General features: G+C 38.5%; 1 protein-coding gene across 3 annotated transcripts in view; it reads right to left on the reverse strand.

The window, feature by feature from the left end:
- The window catches only part of DACH2 (dachshund family transcription factor 2), an 817,737-nt gene that overhangs the window by 140,443 nt on the left and 656,581 nt on the right, over positions 1 to 20,713 (reverse strand). The window lies entirely within an intron of this gene.

Below are 20,713 nucleotides of genomic sequence, written 5' to 3' on the forward strand. Positions count from 1 at the left end.
GGTATTTGTGAGGAAACACCTTTGAGTAGAGGCTAGGGAAAGTTGGCCTAACATTACGGATGTTAACATGACTACAATAAGTAAACCATAGCACTTTATAATGTATTTTAAAATGTTGTCTTGACAGTAATCTTGCCTTTTTTGGACATGATCCCAGAAACAAGTAATCTTTAACAGATGTTCTAAAATGTGCTCCCCTGTAATTTTCCTAAATTATTATAGGCTATTGAAATTCTACTATGGGCAATGCTTATGTTCATCTTACACACAATTATGAAATGTTAATAACATCCCTTTCTACTCTTTGCATCCTGTCATTTTTTCTTGTTTCCAATATCACAACAGCAAGTGTACAATAAATCTGTAGGAAATATATTCAGAGGCCCCTTAAATCTCATTCCTCAAAACAACAGTAAAGTAATACAAAGACTCAAAACATAATTTTAGGACACAAACAGGGCTAGAAGGAAGAATGCTGTAAATAAATCTCCTGGGCTCAACAAAGATGGTTGAATTAAAGTCATTAACAAAGTATTCAAAAGTAGCACAATGAAACAAACTCCTAGATATGACAGGTCTCACATTAAAGTGATCACTCTATTAAAGAAATTCCTAAATAAAGAATACAACAGTCATCAATATTTCTGATAAATCAAAGAAAAATGTACTGTTATCAGTTTTTCCAGGATAAAAAAGCTAGAAACAAATTTTGTGTGGAATTCAAGAAGGGAAACATATTCTACACTTCCTATGACTCCAAATCCCCAAAGAGTATTAATAAAGTATTTTAAACTTTTCTCCATCACTTCATTTATGGCTCACCCCCTGAATCGCTTTTGTTACTGCTAAGTCGTATCAGTGGTGTCCGACTCTGTGCGACCCCATAGACGGCAGCCCACCAGGCTCCGCCGTCCCTGGGATTCTCCAGGCAAGAATACTGGAGTGGGTTGCCATTTCCTTCTCCACTTTTAGGAGCAATCTATTAAAACAGACTTTGCAGTTTTGAAACCTTTTTCCTGTGATTACTAATTTAAAGTCTCAATAGTTCTGGAAGGGGAACACATGTACACCTATGGTGGATTCATGTCAATGTATGGCAAAACAAATACAATATTGTAAAGATAAAAAATACATAAATAAACTAATTAAAAAAAATAAAGTCTCAATACAGTGCAAACACTGAATTCAAAATGGATTTCTGTGCCCCCTTTTAAATTAGTTTATTTTCAGTTAACTTTACAGAATTATGTAGATGTATATGCATTTTATGCTTTACCCATCATGCAGCTTTGCTATAATGATGGGATATTCCATAACATAAGTTAATCACTATTTATCTCTCCCTAAAACCTTCACCTCATGTTCAACACAATAGCAACCATCAATAACCCATTTATATAAGGTTAACATTTACCACAAACCCAAGATAATTATGGACTTCCAATTCTTCTTTGTATAGTCAGTATTTTAATAGAAAATTGATCAAACTATAGAAGAAAAGTAGCCATTAGTGCCTCCATTTATCACTCAAGTGCTTAAACTTTTGTTGAATTTACATTTCTGTTAAAAGTATAATAATCTTTCCTCATCCTTGAAAGGTTTCCAGCATCATCCAGATACCATTTGGCTATATCAAGTCATATGCCTACTTAGAGTCCAATTGACATGCAAACTACATGCAAACCACAAATTAACAGCCCATTGACAGTTTTAAAATATAATTCATTCAAACATTTCAAATAACCATGAAGGACTTAAAAGCCACAACTTCAGATCATGACCTACAATAACTAACCATCAATTGACTATAATATCCTGGAATTTAAGCTAATATTTATATTACACGTGATTTTAACAGTGACCCCACTTGAGATACACATGCAAAGCATATGCAAATACTGAGTTATGAAAGTCAAACTTTACCCAAAGCTGAAAACATTAAATTAAGAGCCATCAATAGTATGAATAATTCCAGCAATCTGGTTCATTGAGTTACATGTCAGAAATGTACAGAGACTTTTAATAGAATGGTAATGAAGACAAACTCTTTTAAAAAATCACTAAAATGTTTTTTTTTTCTTTCCTGTTAATCACAAGGACATCAGATATACTACTATAAGCACTCTTTTTAATGCATCTTGGTATTGTGGCAACTCCTGTAACTTTTATGTAAGTGTATGGCACCCCTCCTTTCAGGAATTAAGGCTACAAATTTCATAATACTCTAATCTTCCCTCTAAAATTTCACATACATTTGGTTTCCAAGTCATTCTGATATGTAATATCTTCCATTCTACAGTCAGGACCAATCCCATCATGCCTAGATGGTAAATTGTCTTCCTGGTTGCTTTTCCTATACCATTTAAATTGCCTTTTCACTTCAATTTTTAAGACTTTCAGTGGCTACTCATTATATCCAGAAAAAAAATAGAAGCTCTTTGGTTTCATATGAATTTAACATTCTAGCTTTGATATCCCACTATATTCTTCTATATATGCTCTAATTTATACCCTCTGGGCCAGCTGCAGTTCTCCACAATTTTAATTCAACTTCAGTTCGGTTCAGTCTCTCAGTCGTGTCCGACACTTTGTGACCCCATGAATCGTAGCACGGCAGGCCTCCCTGTCCATCACCAACTCCTGGAGTCTACCCAAACCCGTGTCCATTGAGTCAGTGATGCCATCCAGCCATCTCATCCTCTGCCCTCCCCTTCTCCTCCTGCTCCCAATGCTTCCTAGAATTAGGGTCTTTTCCAATGGGTCAACTCTTCACATGAGGTGGCCAAAGTATTGCAGTTTCAGCTTCAACATCAGTTCTTCCAATGAACATCCAGGAGTGATCTCCTTTAAGATGGACTGGTTGGATCTTCTTGCAGTCCAAGGGACTCTCAAGAGTCTTCTCCAAAATCACAGTTCAAAAGCATCAATTCATCGGCACTCAGCTTTCTTCACCGACCAACTCGCACATCCATACATGACCACTGGAAAAACCATAGCCTTGACTAGACAGAACTTGTTGGCAAAGTAATGTCTCTGCTTTTACATATGCTATCTAGGTTGGCCATAACCTTCCTTCCAAGGAGTAAGCGTCTTTTAATTTCATGACTGCAATCACCATCAGAAGTGATATTGGAGCCCCCCAAAACAAAGTCTGACACTGTTTCCACTGGTTCCCCATCTATTTCCCATGAAGTGATGGGACCAGATGCCATGATCTTAGTTTTCTGAATGTTGAGCTTTAAGCCAACTTTTTCACTCTCCTCTTTCACTTTCATCAAGAGGCTCTTTAGCTCTTCTTCACTTTCTGCCATAAGAGTGGTGTCATCTGCATATCTGAGGTTATTGATATTTCTCCCGGCAATCTTTCTTCCAGCCCAGGGTTTCTCATGATGTACTCTGCATATAAGTTAAATAAGCAGGGTGACAATATATAGCCTTGACGTACTCCTTTTCCTATTTGGAACCAGTCTGTTGTTCCATGTCCAGTTCTAACTGTTGCTTCCTGACCTGCATACAGGTTTCTCAAGAGACAGGTCAGATGGTCTGGTATGCCCATCTCTTTCAGAATTTTCCATAGTTTATTGTGATCCACACAGTCAAAGGCTTTGGCATAGTCAATAAAGCAGAAATAGATGTTTTTCTGGAACTCTCTTGCTTTATCCATGATCCAGCGGATGTTGGCAATTTGATCTCTGGTTCCTCTGCCTTTTCTAAAACCAGCTTGGATATCTGGAAGTTCACCGTTCACATATTGCTGAAGCCTGGCTTGGAGAATTTTGAGCATTACTTTACTAGCGTGTGAGATGAGTGCAATTGTGCGGTAGTTTGAGCATTCTTTGGCATTGTCTTTCTTTGGGATTGGAATGAAAACTGACCTTTTCCAGTCCTGTGACCACTGCTGAGTTTTCCATATTTGCTGGCATATTGAGTGTAGCACTTTCATGGCATCGTCTTTGAGGATTTGAAATAGCCCAACTGGAATTCCATCACCTCCACTAGCTTTGTTCATAGTGATTCTTTCCAAGGCCCACTTTACTTCACATTCCAGGATGTCTGGCTCTAGGTGAGTGATCATACCATCGTGATTATCTGGGTCGTGAAGATCTTTTTTGTACAGTTCTTCTGTTATTATTGCCCCCTCTTCTTAATATCTTCTGCTTCTGTTAGGTCCATACAATTTCTGTCCTTTATTGTGCCCATTTTTGCATGAAATTTTCCCTTGGTATCTCTAATTTTCTTGAAGAGATCTCTAGTCTTTCCCGTCCTGTTTTTTTCCTCTATTTCTTTTTATTAATCACTGAGGAAGGCTTTCTTATCTCTCCTTGTTATTCTTTGGAACTCTGCATTCAGATGGGAATATCTTTCCTTTTCTCCTTTGCTTTTTGCTTCTCTTCTTTTCACAGCTATTTGTAAGGCCTCCTCAGACAGCCATTTTGCTTTTTTGCATTTCTTTTCCATGGGGATGGTCTTGATCCCTGTCTCCTGTACAATTCATCTTAGCCTTCTCTTTTTTTTTTCTTTTCTCATTATTTTTTTAATTAATTTATTTTAATCAGAGGATAATTACTTTACAATATTGTAGTGGTTTTTGCCATGCATTGACATGAGTCAGCCATGGGTGTACATGTGTTCCCCACTGTGAACCCCCCTCCCACTTCCCTACCCATCCCATCCCTCAGGGTTGTCCCAGTGCACTGGCTTTGAGTACCCTATTTCATGCATCAAACTGGACTGGCCATCTATTTCACATATGATAATATACATGTTTCAATGCTATTCTCTTAAATCATACCACCCTCACCTTTTCCTACAGAGTCCAAAAGACTGTTCTTTATATCTGTGTCTCTTTTGCTGTCTTACATATAGGGTCATCATTCCATATATATGTGTTAATATACTAAATTGGTGTTTTTCTTTCTGACTTACATCACTCTCTATAATAGGCTCCAGTTTCATCCACCTCATTAGAACTGAAAATGCAAGCCTTCATTTTGTTGATTTTTCTCTCTGAAATCTGCCATTCTAACCCTATTTACTCAGGTATGGCAAAAGTTTTCTTTTATTTTAACCAATTGACTTTATTTTTAGAACAATTTTAGGTTTACAGAAAAAAGGAGCAGAAATTACAGAGAATTTCCATATACTTCCTCTCCACCAGCAATTTCCCCTCTAATTAACATCATGTACTAGTGAGGTACACTTGCTGCAATACATGAATCAGTATTGATATACTATTATTAACTAGTCTCCATAGTGTACAACAGAGTTCATTCTTTGTGTTACAAATTCTATGGCTTTTTACAAATGTGCAGCATCATGTATCTACCATTACAGTATCATACAGACTACTTAGTTTCACTCCCTTAAAAATCTCTTCTGCTCCATCTATTCACTCCTCCTCTTAAAGTTGGCTTTTAATGTCTCTATAGGTTTGCCTTTTCCTGAATGCCATAAAGGTGGAATCATACAGTATTTACTCTTTTCAGACTGGTTCTGTTTCACTTGGCAATGTGCACCAGTCTTTTCTAGATTTCATTGTTCATTTGTTTTTGTTGCTAATTATTGTTCCATGACATGGATATACCACAGTTTGTTTACTCATTCAACTATTGAAGGACACTGTGGCTGCTTTCAACTTTTAGTAATTATGAATAAAGTTGCTATAAACATTTGTATGTAGATTTGTTTAGACATAACATTTTAATTCATTTGGATAAACAAGGAGATTCTGTTTAGCTTCGTGAGAAAGCACCAAATGCTTTCCAAATTGCTGTGCCATACTGCATTCCCACCATCAAAGAATGAGACTTCTTGTTGCTCCACATCCATACCAGCAATTAATGTCGATGGAGCTCTGGATTTTAGCCATTCCAATAGGTGTGCAGGGGTATCTCATTTTTGTTTAATCTAAAATTCCCTAATGGCATATGATGTTGAATATATATTCATATGGTTATTTGTCATCTGTATATTTTATTTGATGAGGGTCTGTTCCAGGTCTTTGACATGATTTTAATCGGGTTCTTTTTCTAAATTGAACTATAACTGACTTACAATAAGAGATTATCTTCAGGTGTACACTTAGTGATTTTATATTTTACAGCTTACACACCATACAACGTTATTAAAAAATATTGATTCTATTCGATGTCTTCTCTGTTACATCCTTGAAACATTTATTTTCTAACTTGTAGTTTGTACTTCTTAATCCCTTTCACCTATTTTGTCCTTGCCACAATGTCTGTCCCTTGTGATAACCACTAATTTGTTCTCTGAATCAGCCAGTCTATACCTGTTTTAATTTTATTTTTTTCCTTTTATTTAAATGTTACTTTTATTTTTTTTAATTATTTATCTATTTTTTTACTTTACAATATTGTATTGGTTTTGCCACACATTGACATGAATCTGCCATGGGTTTACATGTGTTCCCCTTCCAGGACCCCTCTCCCACCTCCCTTCCCATCCCATCCCTCTGGGTCATCCCAGCGCACCAGTTCTGAGCACTCTGTATCATCATCGAACCTGGACTGGTGATTCGTTTCACATATGATAATTTACATGCTTCAGTGCTATTCTCCCATATCATCCCACCCTCACCATTTCCCATAGAGTCCAAAATACAGTTCTATACATCTGTATCTCTTGCTTTCTTGCATACAGGGTTATCTTTACCGATTTACTAAATTCCATATATATGCATTAGTGTACGGCATTGGTGTTTTTCTTTCTGGCTTACTTCATTCTGTATAATAGGCTCCAGTTTCACCCACCTCATTAGAACTGATTCAAATGTATTCTTTTTAATGGCTTAGTAATATTCCATTGTGTATATGTACCACTAGTTTCTTATCCATTCATCTGCTGATGGACATCTAGGTTGCTTCCATGTCCTGGCTATTATAAACAGTGCTGCGATGAACACTGAGGTACACGCGTCTCTTTCATTTCTGGTTTCCTCGGTGTGCATGCCCAGTGGTGGGATTGCTGGGTCATATGGCAGTTCTATTCCCAGTTTTTTTGAGGAATCTCCACACTCTTCTCCATAGAGGCTATACTAGTTTGCATTCCTACCAACAGTGTAAGAGGGTTCCCTTTTCTCCACACCCTCTCCAGCATTTATTGCTTGTAGACTTTTGGATAGCAGCCATTCTGACGGGCATGAAATGGTACCTCATTGTGGTTTTGATTTGCATTTCTCTGATAATGAGTGATGTTGAGCATCTTTTCATGTGTTTCTTAGACATCTGTATGTCTTCTTTGGAGAAATGTCTGTTTAGTTCTTTGGCCCACTTTTTGATTGGGTCACTTATTTTTCTGGAATTGAGCTGCAGGAGTTGCTTGTATATTTTTGAGATTAATTCTCCGTTGCTTCGTTTGCTATTATTTTCTCCCATACTGAAGGCTGTCTTTTACTTTGCTTATAGTTTCCTTTGTTGTGCAGAGGCTTTAATTTTAATGAGGTCCCATTTGTTTGTTTTTGCTTTTATTTCCAATATTCTGGGAGGTGGGTCATAGAAGATCCTGCTGTGGTTTATGTCAGAGAGTGTTTTGCCTATGTTTTCCTCTAGGAGTTTTATAGTTTCTGGTCTTATGTTTAGAGCTTGAATCCATTTTGAGTTTATTTTTGTGTATGGTGTTAGAGATTGTTCTAGTTTCATTCTTTTACAAGTGGTTGACCAGTCTTCCCAGCACCACATGTTAAAGAGATTGTCTTTTCTCCATTGTATATTCTTACCTCCTTTGTCAAAGATAAGGTGTCCATAGGTGCGTGGATTTATCTCTGGGCTTTCTATTTTGTTCCATTGATCTGTACCTGTTTTTAATATTTGTTAATTTGATTTTTAAAAATTTCATATTTTGATACACATACAACATATAGCATTTGTTTTTTTCTGTCTGACTTATTTCTCTAAGCATACTACCTTCCAGGTACATCCACACAGTTGCAAATGGCAAGATTTCATCTTTATTATTGCTGAGAAACATTATATTGTGGGGTATGTGTGTGTGAACTTTTCTTTATCCATTCCTCTGCTTTAGGTACTTAGGTGGCTTCCATTATCTTGGCTACTATAAATAATGCTGTTATGTACATCTAGGTGCATATTTCTTGTCAAATTAGTATTTTTGTTTTCTTCAGATAAATACCCAGAGTAAAACTGCTGGATGGTATGGTAGCTCTGATTTCAGTTTTTTGTGGAACTTCCATATCATTTTCCATAGTGGTTGTACCACTTTAAATTCCATCAACAGTGCACGGGCGTTCCTTTTCTCCAGATTCTTGACAATATTTGTTATTTTTTTATAACAATCATTCACAGGCATGAGGTGATAACTCATTTTGGTTTTGATTTGCATTTCCCTGATGATTAGTGATGTTGAGCATCTTTTCATATGTCTGCTTGCCATCTAGATTTCTTCTTTGGAAAAATCTCTTCAGGTTTACTACTCGTTTTTTGATCAGGTGATTTTTGGATGTTGAGTTGTATGAGTCTTTTGTATGTTTTGGGTATTGACATTATCAGATATATATTTGAAAATATCTTCTCCCATTCAGTAAGCAACTTTTTCTATGAATAGTTTCCTTCACCATGCAAAAACTTTATAGTTTGTAGCCACATCTGATTATTTGTTTATTTTTGTTTCCCTTGCCTGAGGACAAATATCCAAAATAATATTGCCAAGACTGATGTCAAATACCTTACTTTGTATGTTCTATTATTTCCCAAATAATTCCTCTGCCCCCTCTTTTCTTCTGCCCCCTCCAGCAAGTTAATTTTAGGATTCTTGATGTTTTCCCTAAAATGTTTTCATTTTTTAAATTGTTATCCTCTTTCTGTTCAGATTGGGTGATTTCCACTACTCTGTTTTCCATTTTGCAAATGCATTCCTTTGTATCATCCTATCTACTTCTGATTCCTTCTAGTGCATTTTTTTTTTATGTTATTATATCCTTCATTCGGAGAAGGCAATGGCACCCCACTCCAGTACTCTTGCCTGGAAAATCCCATGGACGGAGGAGCTTGGTGGGCTGCAGTCCATGTGGTCGCGAAGAGTCAGACACGACTGAGCAACTTAACTTTCACTTTTCACTTTCAAGCATTGGAGAAGGAAATGGCAACCCACTCCAGTATTCTTGCCTGGAGAATCCCAGGGATGGCGGAGCCTGGTGGGCTGCCATCTATGGGGTCGCACAGAGTCGGACACGACTGAAGCGACTTAGCAGCAGCAGCAGCAGCATATCCTTCATTTATGTTTAGTTCTTCTTTATATTTTCTATCTGTTAAATTTCTCATTGTGTTCACCCATTCTTCTCTTGACTTCACTGAGGATCTTTATGATATTAACTTGAACTCTTTATTGGGTAGAGTGCTTATCTCCACTTTGCTAAGTTCTTCTGTGGTTTTGTCTTGTTTATTTGTTTGGAACACATTCTTCTCTCTCCTCACTTTGCCTACATTTCTGTGTATAATTCTATGCATTCAGTAGTTTGGTTACACTTCCTGATCTTGTAAAATTGGCCTTATATAGGAGACATCCTATGAGGCACAGCAGCACAAGTTATATGCTCTAGGAGTGCCTTCTGTGTGGGCTGCATGAACACTTCTGTTGTGATGGGATCAATTACTATGGGCACACTATTAGGTAGGGTTAGTTTCCAGCCCATTTGGCTGCCAGGGTTTTTTTTTTTTTTTTTGTGCAATGGCTACAGGCAGTCCCAAGGTTTGTGCCAGCCCACTGGCGGGGGGGTGGAGTGGTGTCTCAGCATGGCTGGCTCCTGGGCCTCGAGTGTCCCATGGGTGGTGTTTCCGCATACATTCCTGAGATCAGGTTCTGGTGTGACTGGATATAAGGCCTGTGTGGCTAGGATTGGTGCCAGCATGCCGGTATGTGGGACTGGCTCCTAGATCATTTGTCTGTGTGACCCAGTGGGCCTGGGGCTCATTCCAGCCCTCTGGGGGCAGGGCCAAATCCTAGCTTAGCTGGCTGTGTCACCTGGTGAGTCTCATGGCTGGCACAGGCCCACTGGTGAGTATAGCTGTGGTTGGCTGCTTAACCAGAGGAGTGTTGGACTCAGATTGGTCTAGTGAGGCTATAAACCTTCAGGGCTAATAGACTACAGAGAGAAGTCCAAAATGGCACTTGCCAGTACTGGTGTCCTCATGATAAAACGAGCTCAAAAAAATGTCTACTGGCATTCTATGTCGCCAGGCAGAATCCTTGTTACTTTCTGCCTCTCTGAGAGGCTCTCCAAGATCAGCAAGTGTGTCTGACCGAAGCTTGTTTCAAACTACTGCTTCTGTGCTGCAAAGGATATAAGATTTTACGTGCGCTCCTTGAGAGCAGAGTTTCTGTTTCCTACAGCCCACTGACTCTCAATACACAAGCCCCGCTGGCCTTCAAAACAAGATATTCCAGGGACTTCTCTGTTGGATGCTAGTTCCCTAGGCTAGGGAACTTGATGTGGGGCTTGGTCAACTTTCTCCTTGGAGAGAATCTCTGCTATTGTGATTACTCTTCCATATTTGGGTTATCTACCCTGGTGTGTGAGTGCTGATGAAATGACATCTCCACTCATCCTATCTATCTTGTTGCAGTTATTTCTTAATGTTTTAAGCTGTGGAAAATCTTTTCTGCTAGTCTTCAGCTCATTCTATAGATACTTACTCTGAATAGCTGTAATTTTAGTGTGCTCTTGGAAGGAGTAGGAACTTAGTTTTCCTACTCTTCCAACTTAGCTGCACTGCCTCCAATCCTTTATTTTTAATAAATATGTGTCTTTATATTTAAAGTAAGTTTCTTAGTTCAGTTCAGTTCAGTTCAGTCGCTCAGTCGTGTCCAACTCTTTGCAACCCCATGAATCGCAGCACGCCAGGCCTCTCTGTCCATCACCAACTCCGGGAGTTTACCCAAACCCATGTCCATCAAGTCAGTGGTACCATCCAACCATCTCATCCTCTGTCATCCCTTCTCCTCCTGCCCCCAATCCTACCCAGCATTAGGGTCTTTTCCAATGAGTCAACTCTTCGCATGAGGTGGCCAAAGTATTGGAGTTTCAGCTTCAACATCAGTCTTTCCAATGAACACCCAGGACTGATCTCCTTGAGGATGGACTGGTTGGATCTCCTTGCAGTCCAAGGGACTCTCAAGAGTCTTCTCCAACACCACAGTTCAAAAGCATCAATTCTTCGGTGCTCAGCTTTCTTCACTGTCCAACTCTCACATCCATACATGACCACTGGAAAAACCATAGCCTTGACTAGACGGATCTTTGTTGGAAAAGTAATGTCTCTGCTTTTAAATATGCTATCTAGGTTGGTCATGAACTTCCTTCCAAGGAGTAAGCATCTTTTAATTTCATGGCTGCAATCACCGTCAGCAGTGATTTTGGAGCCCCCAAAAATAAAGTCAGCCACTTTTCCTACTGTTTCCCCATCTATTTCCCATGAGGTGATGGGACCAGATGCCATGATCTTAGTTTTCTGAATGTTGAGCTTTAAGCCAACTTTTTCATTCTCCTCTTTCACTTTCATCAAGAGGCTCTTTAGTTCTTCTTCACTTTCTGCCATAAGGGTGGTGTCATCTGCATATCTGAGGTTATTGATATTTCTCCCGGCAATCTTGATTCCAGCTTGTGTTTCTTCCAGCCCAGCATTTCTCATGATGTACTCGGCATACAACTTAAATAAGCAGGGTGACAATATACAGCCTTGATGTACTCCTTTTCCTATTTGGAACCAGTCTGTTGTTCCATGTCCAGTTCTAACTGTTGCTTCCTGATCTGCATACAGGTTTCTTAAGAGACAGGTTAGATGGTCTGGTGTGTCCATCTCTTTCAGAATTTTCCACAGTTTATTGTTATCCACACAGTCAAAGGCTTTAGCATAGTCAATAAAGCAGAAATAGATGGTTTTCTGGAAATCTCTCACTTTTTCAATGATCCAGCAGATGTCGGCAATTTGATCTCTGGTTCCTCTGCCTTTTCTAAATCCAGCTTGAACATCTGGAAGTTCACAGTTCACGTATTGCTGAAGCCTGGCTTGGAGAATTTTGAGCATTACTGTACTAGCGTGTGAGATGAGTGCAATTGTGCGGTAGTTTGAGCATTCTTTGGCATTGTCTTTCTTTGGGATTGGAATGAAAACTGACCTTTTCCAGTCCTGTGGCCACTGTTATAGACTTCAATAGTTTCCATATTTGCTTTTTTTTAAAATTGAATCATGATTATATAGGAGGGCTTCTCTGGTGGCTCAGATGGTACAGAAGCTACCTACAATGCAGGTGACCAAGGTTCAACTCCTGGGTCAGGAAGATCCCTTGGAAAAGGGAATGGTTACCCACTTCATTTTTCTTGCCTGGAGAATTCCATGAACAGAGACTACCAGGCTACAGTCCATGGGGTTGCAAAGGGTTGGACACAACTGAGGAAGCACACATGCGTAATTATAGTTGGACATGACTGAGCAAGTACACATCCATAATTATATAGGAAGTAGGTGGTTTACGTACCAGCAAAGTCACCAACACCCTAGGTCACTAATATGCACGTCTATGTCTTTAATTGGTATATTAAGACCAATCATATTTAGAATGATTATGATACTTGGATAAGTAGCTATCATATTTTCTATTCATTATCCTTGGTTCTCTTTTAATCTTGTTTTCCATTCTTTTGTTGCCTTCTGTAGTGTTAACTGACCATTTTATATGATCCATTTTCTCTCCTCTTTTATCAGGTTAATTATACTTATTTTAACAAAATTTTAGTGATTTCCCTGGAGTTTGTAATATATATTTTACAACTTATTTAAATCTGCTTTCAAATAACACTAAATCACTTCATGGATTTTTGAGGTTGCACACAAGAACTGTCTTTCGGACTTTTTTGTTGACTATGAGGGCTGCTCCATTGCTTCTAAGGAATTCTTGCCCCTGGCAGTGGATATAATGTTCATTTGAATTTGCCCATTCGTATCCATTTTAGTTCACTGATTCCTAAGAGGTTTACGTTCAATCTTTTCAATCTTGCCTTCTCCTTCTTAACCACATCCAATTTACCTTCATTCATGGACCTAACATTCCAGGATCTTATGCCATAGTGGTTTTTATGACATTGGATTTTATTTTTATGACCAGACACATCCACAGAACACATCCACCACCAGAACTAGGTATCATTTCTGCTCTGGCCAAGCTGCTTCATTCTTTCTAGAGTTATTGATAATTACCCTCTGCTTTTCCCCAGGAGTATAGTGGACACTATCCAACCTGGAGGTGGGGATCATCTGGTGTCACATTTTTTTGCCTTTTCCTACTGTTAATAAGGGTCTCATGTCAAAAATGCTGGAGTTTGTATTTCCTTCTCCAGTGAACCACAAATTGTCAGAACTCAAAAACTGCAGAAAGATCACAGTTCATTTCCAAGGCAAACCATTTAACATCACAGTAATCGAAGTCTATGTTCCAACCACTAATGTCGAAGAAGCTGAAGTTGACTGGTTCTATGAAGATTTACAACACCTTCTAGAAGTAATGGTAGAAAACAATATCTTTTTCATCATAGGGGATTGGAATGCAAAAGTAGAAAGTCAAGGGACACCCAAAAAAGAAACAAGTTTGGCCTTGGAATACAAAATGAAGCAGGGCAAAGGCTAACAGAGTTTTGACAAGAGAACACACTGGTCATAGGAAACACTCTTTTCCAACAACCCAAGAGGTGACTCAAACATTGACCAGATGGTCAGTATTGAAATCAGATTGATTATATTTTTTTGCAGCCAGAGATGGAGAAGCTCTATATATTTAAAAAAAAAAAAAAAGACATGGAGCTGACTGTGCCTCTGATCATCAGCTCCTTATTGCAAAATTGAGGCTTAAATTGAAGAAATTAGGAAAACCACCAGGCCATTCATGTATGACCTAAATCACATCCCTTATTATTATACAGTATGGTTGATGAATAGATTCAAGGGATTAGATCTGGAAGATAAAGTGCCTGAAGAACTATGAAAAAAAGTTGATAAAACTATACAGAAAGCAGTCATTAAAACCATCCCAAGGAAAAACAAATGCAAGAAGGCAAAGTGGTTGTCTGAGGAGCTTTTACAAATAGCTGAGGAATGAAGAGAAGTGAAAGTCAAGGGAGATAGGGAAAGATATATCTAAGTGAATGCAGAGTTCCAGATAATAGCAAGGAGAAATAAGAAGGCATTCTTAAATTAACAATGCAAATGAATAGAGGAAAACAGTAGAACAGGAAAGACTAGAAATCTCTTCAACAAACTTGAAGACATCTAGGAAACATTTCATGCAAGGGTGGGCATGATAAAGGATAGAAACAGTGAAGATATAACAGAAGCTGCTGCTGCTGCTGCTGCTAAGTCGCTTCAGTCGTGTCCGACTCTGTGCGACCCCATAGACGGCAGCCCACCAGGCTCTGCCATCCCTGGGATTCTCCAGGCAAGAATACTGGAGTGGGTTGCCATTTCCTTCTCCAGTGCATGAACAGGAAAAGTGAAAGTGAAGTCGCTCAGTCATGTCTGACTCTTAGCGACCCCATGGGCTACAGCCTACCAGGCTCCTCCGTCCATGGGATTTTCCAGGCAAGAGTACTGGAGTGGGGTGCCATTGCCTTCTCCGCTAACAGAAGCAGAAGAGATTAAAAAGAGATGTCAAAAGTACACAGAAGAACTGTACAAAAAATGTCTTAATGATCCGGATAACAACGATGGTATACTCACTCACCTAGAGCCAGACATCCTGAAACACTAACTCATGTGAGCCTTAGAAAGCATTACTATGAACAGTTAGTGGAGATGACAGAATTCCAGTTGAGCTATTTTAAATGCTAAAATATGATGCTTATAAAATGCTGCACTCAACATGCCAGCAAATTTGGAAAACTCAGCAATGGTCCCAGGACTCGGAACGGTCAGTTTTCATTCCAATCCCAAAGAAGGGCAATGCCAAAGAATGTTGAAACTACCATACAATTTTGCTCATCTCACATGATAGCAAGGTTATACTCAAAATCCTTGAAGCTAGACTTCAGCAGTACATAAACTGAGAACCTCCAGACGGACAAGCTGTGTTTCTAAAAGGCAGAGAAATCAGAGAAAAATTTGCCAACAATCATTGGTTCATGGAGAAAGCAAGGGAGTTCCAGAAAAACATATACTTCTGCTTCACTGACTACACTAAAGCCTTTGATTGTGTGGATCACAACAAACTAAAAAATTCTTAAAGAGATGGGATTGCCAGGCCTCCTACCTGTCTTTTGAGAAACTTGTATGTGGGTTAAGAGGCAATAGTTAGAACCGAACATGGAAAAACTGACTGGTTCTAAATTGGGAAAGGAGTACAAAAAGTCTATTTATTGTCACCCTTCTTATTTAACTTATATGCGGAGTACATCATGTGCAATGCCAGGCTGGTTGAATTACAAGCTGGAATTAAAATTACTGAGAGAAATACTAATCATCTCAAATATGCAGAAGATACCACTCTAATGGCAGAAAGTAAAGAGGAAGTAAAGATTCTTGATCAGGATGAAAAAGGAGAGTGAAAAAGTTGGTTGAAATTCAACATTCAACTAAGATCATGGCATCTAGTCTCATCATTTCATGGCAAATAGGGAAAAATTGGAAATGCATATTTTATTTTCCTGGGCTCCAAAATCACTGTGGATGGTGACTATAGCTATTAAATTAAAAGATGCTTGCTCCTGGGAAGAAAAACCATGACAAACAAGACACCATATTAAAAAACAAGAAATAATTTTGCTGACAAATGTCCATATAGCCAAAGTTATGTTTCTCAAGTAGTTCTTTACAAATGTGAGAGTTGGACCATAAAGAAGGCTGAGCACTGAAGAACTGATGCTTTTGAATTGTGGTGCTAGAGAAGACTCTTAAGAGTCTCTTGGACTGCAAGGAAATCAAACCAGTCAATTCTAAGGGAAATCAACCCTAAATAGTCATTGGAAAGACTTATGCTGACACTCTTATACTTTGGCCACCTGATGTGAGGAGCCAACTCATTGGAAAAGACAAGATTGATGGCAAAAGAGAAGGAGTGGCAGAGAATGAGATGGGTATATAGCACTACCAACTCAATGGACATGAATTTGAGTAAACTCCTAGAGATAGTGGAAGACAGAAAAGCCTTGAGTTCTGCAGTCCATGGGGGTCACAAAAGAGTCAGACATGACCTAACAACTGAACACCAACAACTTAATGGGTAGTGAAAGTTAACTTAGAGCAGATTATCTCCATAGCTCACTTCTGTTTTATAACATCATTCTCATCTTTTAACACTTATCCATGAAGTATAATCATCTATATTATCATTGGTGTTATTATTTGGAACAGTGTATTTGCTAGATTAAGAACAGAGTCATAGATATATTAATTTATTACTTCTCTAACTCTCTCCTTTTCTTTATGTAGATCCAAATTTCTGATGTATATAATTTTTCTTCTCTATGAAGTCTTTCCTTTAATATTTTTGCAGGCAGGGCAGCACTGATGGTATGGGCATAAATTCATTTAAATTTTGTTTGTCTGAGAAACTTTTCATTTTTTCACTTTGAAAGGAAAATTTCAGTAGATCAAAAATTCTAGGTTGGTGGGTTTGTTTCTTTCATTATCAAGTATTTCATACTACTCTATTCTTTAATGCCTGGTTTCTGAAGGTAAGTCTAAAGTAATTCTTCTCATACCCCCTCCCTAGCCTAAATGAGTAAAGTGTGCCCCAATCAGTCACTGTTTTCTCTCCCTCTCAACTCAGCAAGGAACAGACTTATGAGAGTGTCACACACAGAGAGATGAGCCCCGAAACAAAGCTGATCCCCATAGGTAGTGCAACTAAAGAAGAGGAATGGAAATCTCTCTGTGAAGTTTCACAAGCTGCAGATTAAATCCATATGATTGGCATGGTAAATCTTTTGTCTTTGGAATGTATTAATAGACACAACTGAGACAAATCTAGCTTTAGTAGCAGTGTACTTTGTGGGGAAATACACGTGGGAGTTGGCACAGGTCAGAATCTGAGCTACCCCAACAATGCCCACAGTGTGTCCAGAGACCCATCTAGAGGGTCCAGTGCTGGACACTTCACACAAACAGCCAGTAAGACAGGAACACAGACCCAGTGATCAGCAGATGGGCTGCCCAAAGTTGTACTAAGCTCACAGACACCCCAAAACTCACAAACTGATGTGGCCTTGCCCATCAGAAGGAAAACAATGAGCTCCACCCACCAGAGTGCAGACACCAGACCTGCCCTCCTGCCCTCCTGCCCTCCTGGATCAACCTCACCCACTAGGAGACAGACATCAGGAACAAGTGGAACTATGACCCTGAGAGTTTTGGAAAAGAGATTACATAAAAAGTAAGTGAGACAAAATGAAATGACAGAGAAATATGTTGCAGAAAGAAGAGTAAGGTAAAAACCCACAAAACCAAAAAGTGAAGAGCAACTAGGGGATCTACCTAAAACAGAATTCAGAGTAATGATAATAAAGAAGATCCAAGATCTTGGAAATAGAATGGAGGCATGGATCAAGAAGATACAAGAAATGATTAACAAGGACCTACAGGAACAAAAGAACAACCAGTGATGAACAATACAATAGCTAAAATGAACAACATCCTGGAAGGAATCAACCACAGAATAACTGAAGCAGAACAGATAAATGAGATGCAAGATAGATTGGTGGAAATAACTTTTGGGGAGCAAATAAAGAAAAAAAACAAAAATAAATGAGGAGAGCAGCAGAGACCTTTGTGACAACAATAAACACAGAAACATTCGAATTATAGGTCTCCCAGAAGACAAAGAGAAAGCACCTGAAAAAATACTTGAAGAGATTATAGACAAAAACTTCCATAATATGGGAAAGGAAATAGTTACCCATGTCCAGGAAGCACAGAAAGTTCGATACAGGATAAACCTAAGGAGAAGCACACCAAGACACATATTAATAAAAATAATAAAAATTAAACACAAAGAAAAAATATGAAAAGTAGCAAAGAAAATGCAACAAAAACATACAAGGTAATCTGCATAAAGTTATCAGCTGATTTTTCAGCAAAATCTGCAGGCCAGAAGGGAGTCACAGGATATATTTAAGTGATGAAAGGGAAAAACCAACAACCAAGATTACTCTAACAAGCAAGGATCTCAATCAGATTTGACAGAGAAAGCAAAAGCTTTACAGACAAACAAAAACTAAGAGAATTGATCACCACCAAACAAGCAGTACAACAAATGCTAAAGGAATTTCTCTAGGCAAGAAGCAGAAGAGAAGAAAAATACATACAAAACTAACACAAAACAATTAAGAAAATGGTAATAGGAAAATATATACTGAAAATTACCTTAAATGTAAATAGACTGAATACTCCAACCAAGACACTGGCTGGATGGATATGAAAACAAGATCCATAAATATGTTTGCTACAAGAAACCCACATCAGACCTAAGGACACATACAGACTGAAAAGGAAGGAATGAAAAAGACATTCCACACAAACGGAAATTAAAAGAAAGGAGGAGTAGTAATACCCACATCAGAAAAAATAGATTTTAAAATAAAGACAGTTATAAGAGACAAGAAATGACACTACATAATGATCAAGAGATCAATCCAAGAAGATACAACAACTGTAAATATCTATGCCACCCAATATAAGAGCACCTCAATATGTAAAGCAAATGCTAATAGCCATGAAGCCTGGCATATTGCAGTTCATGGGGTCACAAAGAGTTGGACACGACTGAGTGACTGAACTGAACTGAACTGAACTGATCTGAATAGTCATAAAAGGGGAAATGACCACAACACAAAAATAGTGGGAGTCTTTCACATGGCAGTTTCCAATGGACAGAACATCCAGACAGAAAATTAATGAGGAAACACAAGTCTTCAATGACATATTAGACCAGATAGAATTAATTGATATTTATAGCACATTCCACCCCAAAGCAGCAGAATACACCTTCTTCTCAAATTCAAAAGAAACATTCTCTAGAATAGAAGACATCTTGGGTCACAAATCAAACCTTGGTAAATTTAAAAACATTGAAATTGTATCAAGCATCTTTTCTGACCACAAAGCTGTGAGACTAGAAATCAATGGCAGAAAAAAAAAAAAAAAAACTACAAAAAACATGAACACAGGGAGGCTAAACAATATGCTACTAAATGGCCAAGAGGTTACTGAAGAAATTAAAGAGATCACTGAAGAAATTAAAGAGGAAACAAAAAATACCTAGAAACAAATGACAATGAAAACACATTAACTAAAAAGCCATGGGACAAAGCAAAAGTAGTTCTAAGAGGGAAGTTTATAACAATAAAATCCTACCTCAAGAAACTAGAAAATCCTCAAATAAACAACCTTAGCTTACACCTAAAGGGACTAGACTAGAGACAGACATCCTAGAGTCCAAAGTCAAGTGGGTCTTAGGAAGCATCACTGTGAACAAAGCTAGTGGAGGTGATGGAATTCCAGCTGAGCTATTTCTTGTCCTAAAATATGATGCTGTTAAAGTGCCGCACTCAATATGCCAGCAAATTTGGAAAACTCAGCAGTGGCCACAGGACTGGAAAAGGTCAGTTTTCATTCCAATCCCTAAGAAAGGCAATGCCAAAGAATGTTTAAACTACCACACAATTGCATTCATCTCACATGCTAGCAAAGTAATGCTGAAAATTCTCCAAGCAAGGCTTCAACAGTATGTGAACCGAGAACTTTCAGACGTTCAAGCTGGATTTAAAAAAGGCAGAATAACCAGAGCTCACATTGTCAACATCTGTTGGATCGTGGAAAAGGCAAGAGAGTTCCAGAAAAACATATATTTCTGCTTTATTGACTATAACAAAGCCTTTGACTGTGTGGATCACAACAAACTATGGAAAACTCTTAAAGAGGTGGGAATACCAGACAACCATACCTGCCTCCAGAGAAATCTGCATACAGATCAAGAAGTAACAGTTATTACTGGACAAGGAACAACAGACTGGTTCCAAATTGGGAAAGGAGTACATCACGGTTGTATATTGTCGCCCTGCATATTTAACTTATATGCAGAGGACATCATGGAAAATGCCAGGCTGGATGAAGCACAAGCTGGAATCAAGATTGCTGGGAGAAATAACAATAACCTCAGATATGCAGATGATACCATCCTTATGGCAGAAAGCAAAGAGGAACTGAAGAGCCTCTTGATGAAAGTGAATGAGGAGGGTGAAAAGGCTGGCTTAAAACTCAACATTCAAAAAACTAAGATCATGGCTTCCAGTCCCATCACTTCATGGCAAATAGTTGGGGAAACAGTGGAAACAGTGACAGACTTTATTTTCTTGATCTCCAAAATCACTGCAGATGGTGACTGCAGCCATGAAATTAAAAGACGCCTGTTCTTTGGACGAAAAGCTATGACCAACCTAGACAGCATATTAAAAAGCAGAGGCATTACTTTGCTGACAAAAGTCCATCTAGTCAAAGCTATGGTTTTTCCAGCAGTCACGTATGGATGTGGGAGTTGTACCATAAAGAAAGCTGAATGGTAAAGAATTGATACTTTTGAAGTGTAGTGTTGAAGAAGACTCTTGAGAGTCCCTCGGGGTGCAAGGAGATCAAACCAGTCCATACTAAAGGAAATCAATCCTGAACATTCATTGGAAGGACTTATGCTGAAGCTG

This window comes from Giraffa tippelskirchi, chromosome X (assembly GCF_054371585.1).
Source record: "Giraffa tippelskirchi isolate mGirTip1 chromosome X, T2T-mGirTip1v1.2.pri, whole genome shotgun sequence".
In the NCBI taxonomy this organism is placed as follows: Eukaryota; Metazoa; Chordata; class Mammalia; order Artiodactyla; family Giraffidae; genus Giraffa; species Giraffa tippelskirchi.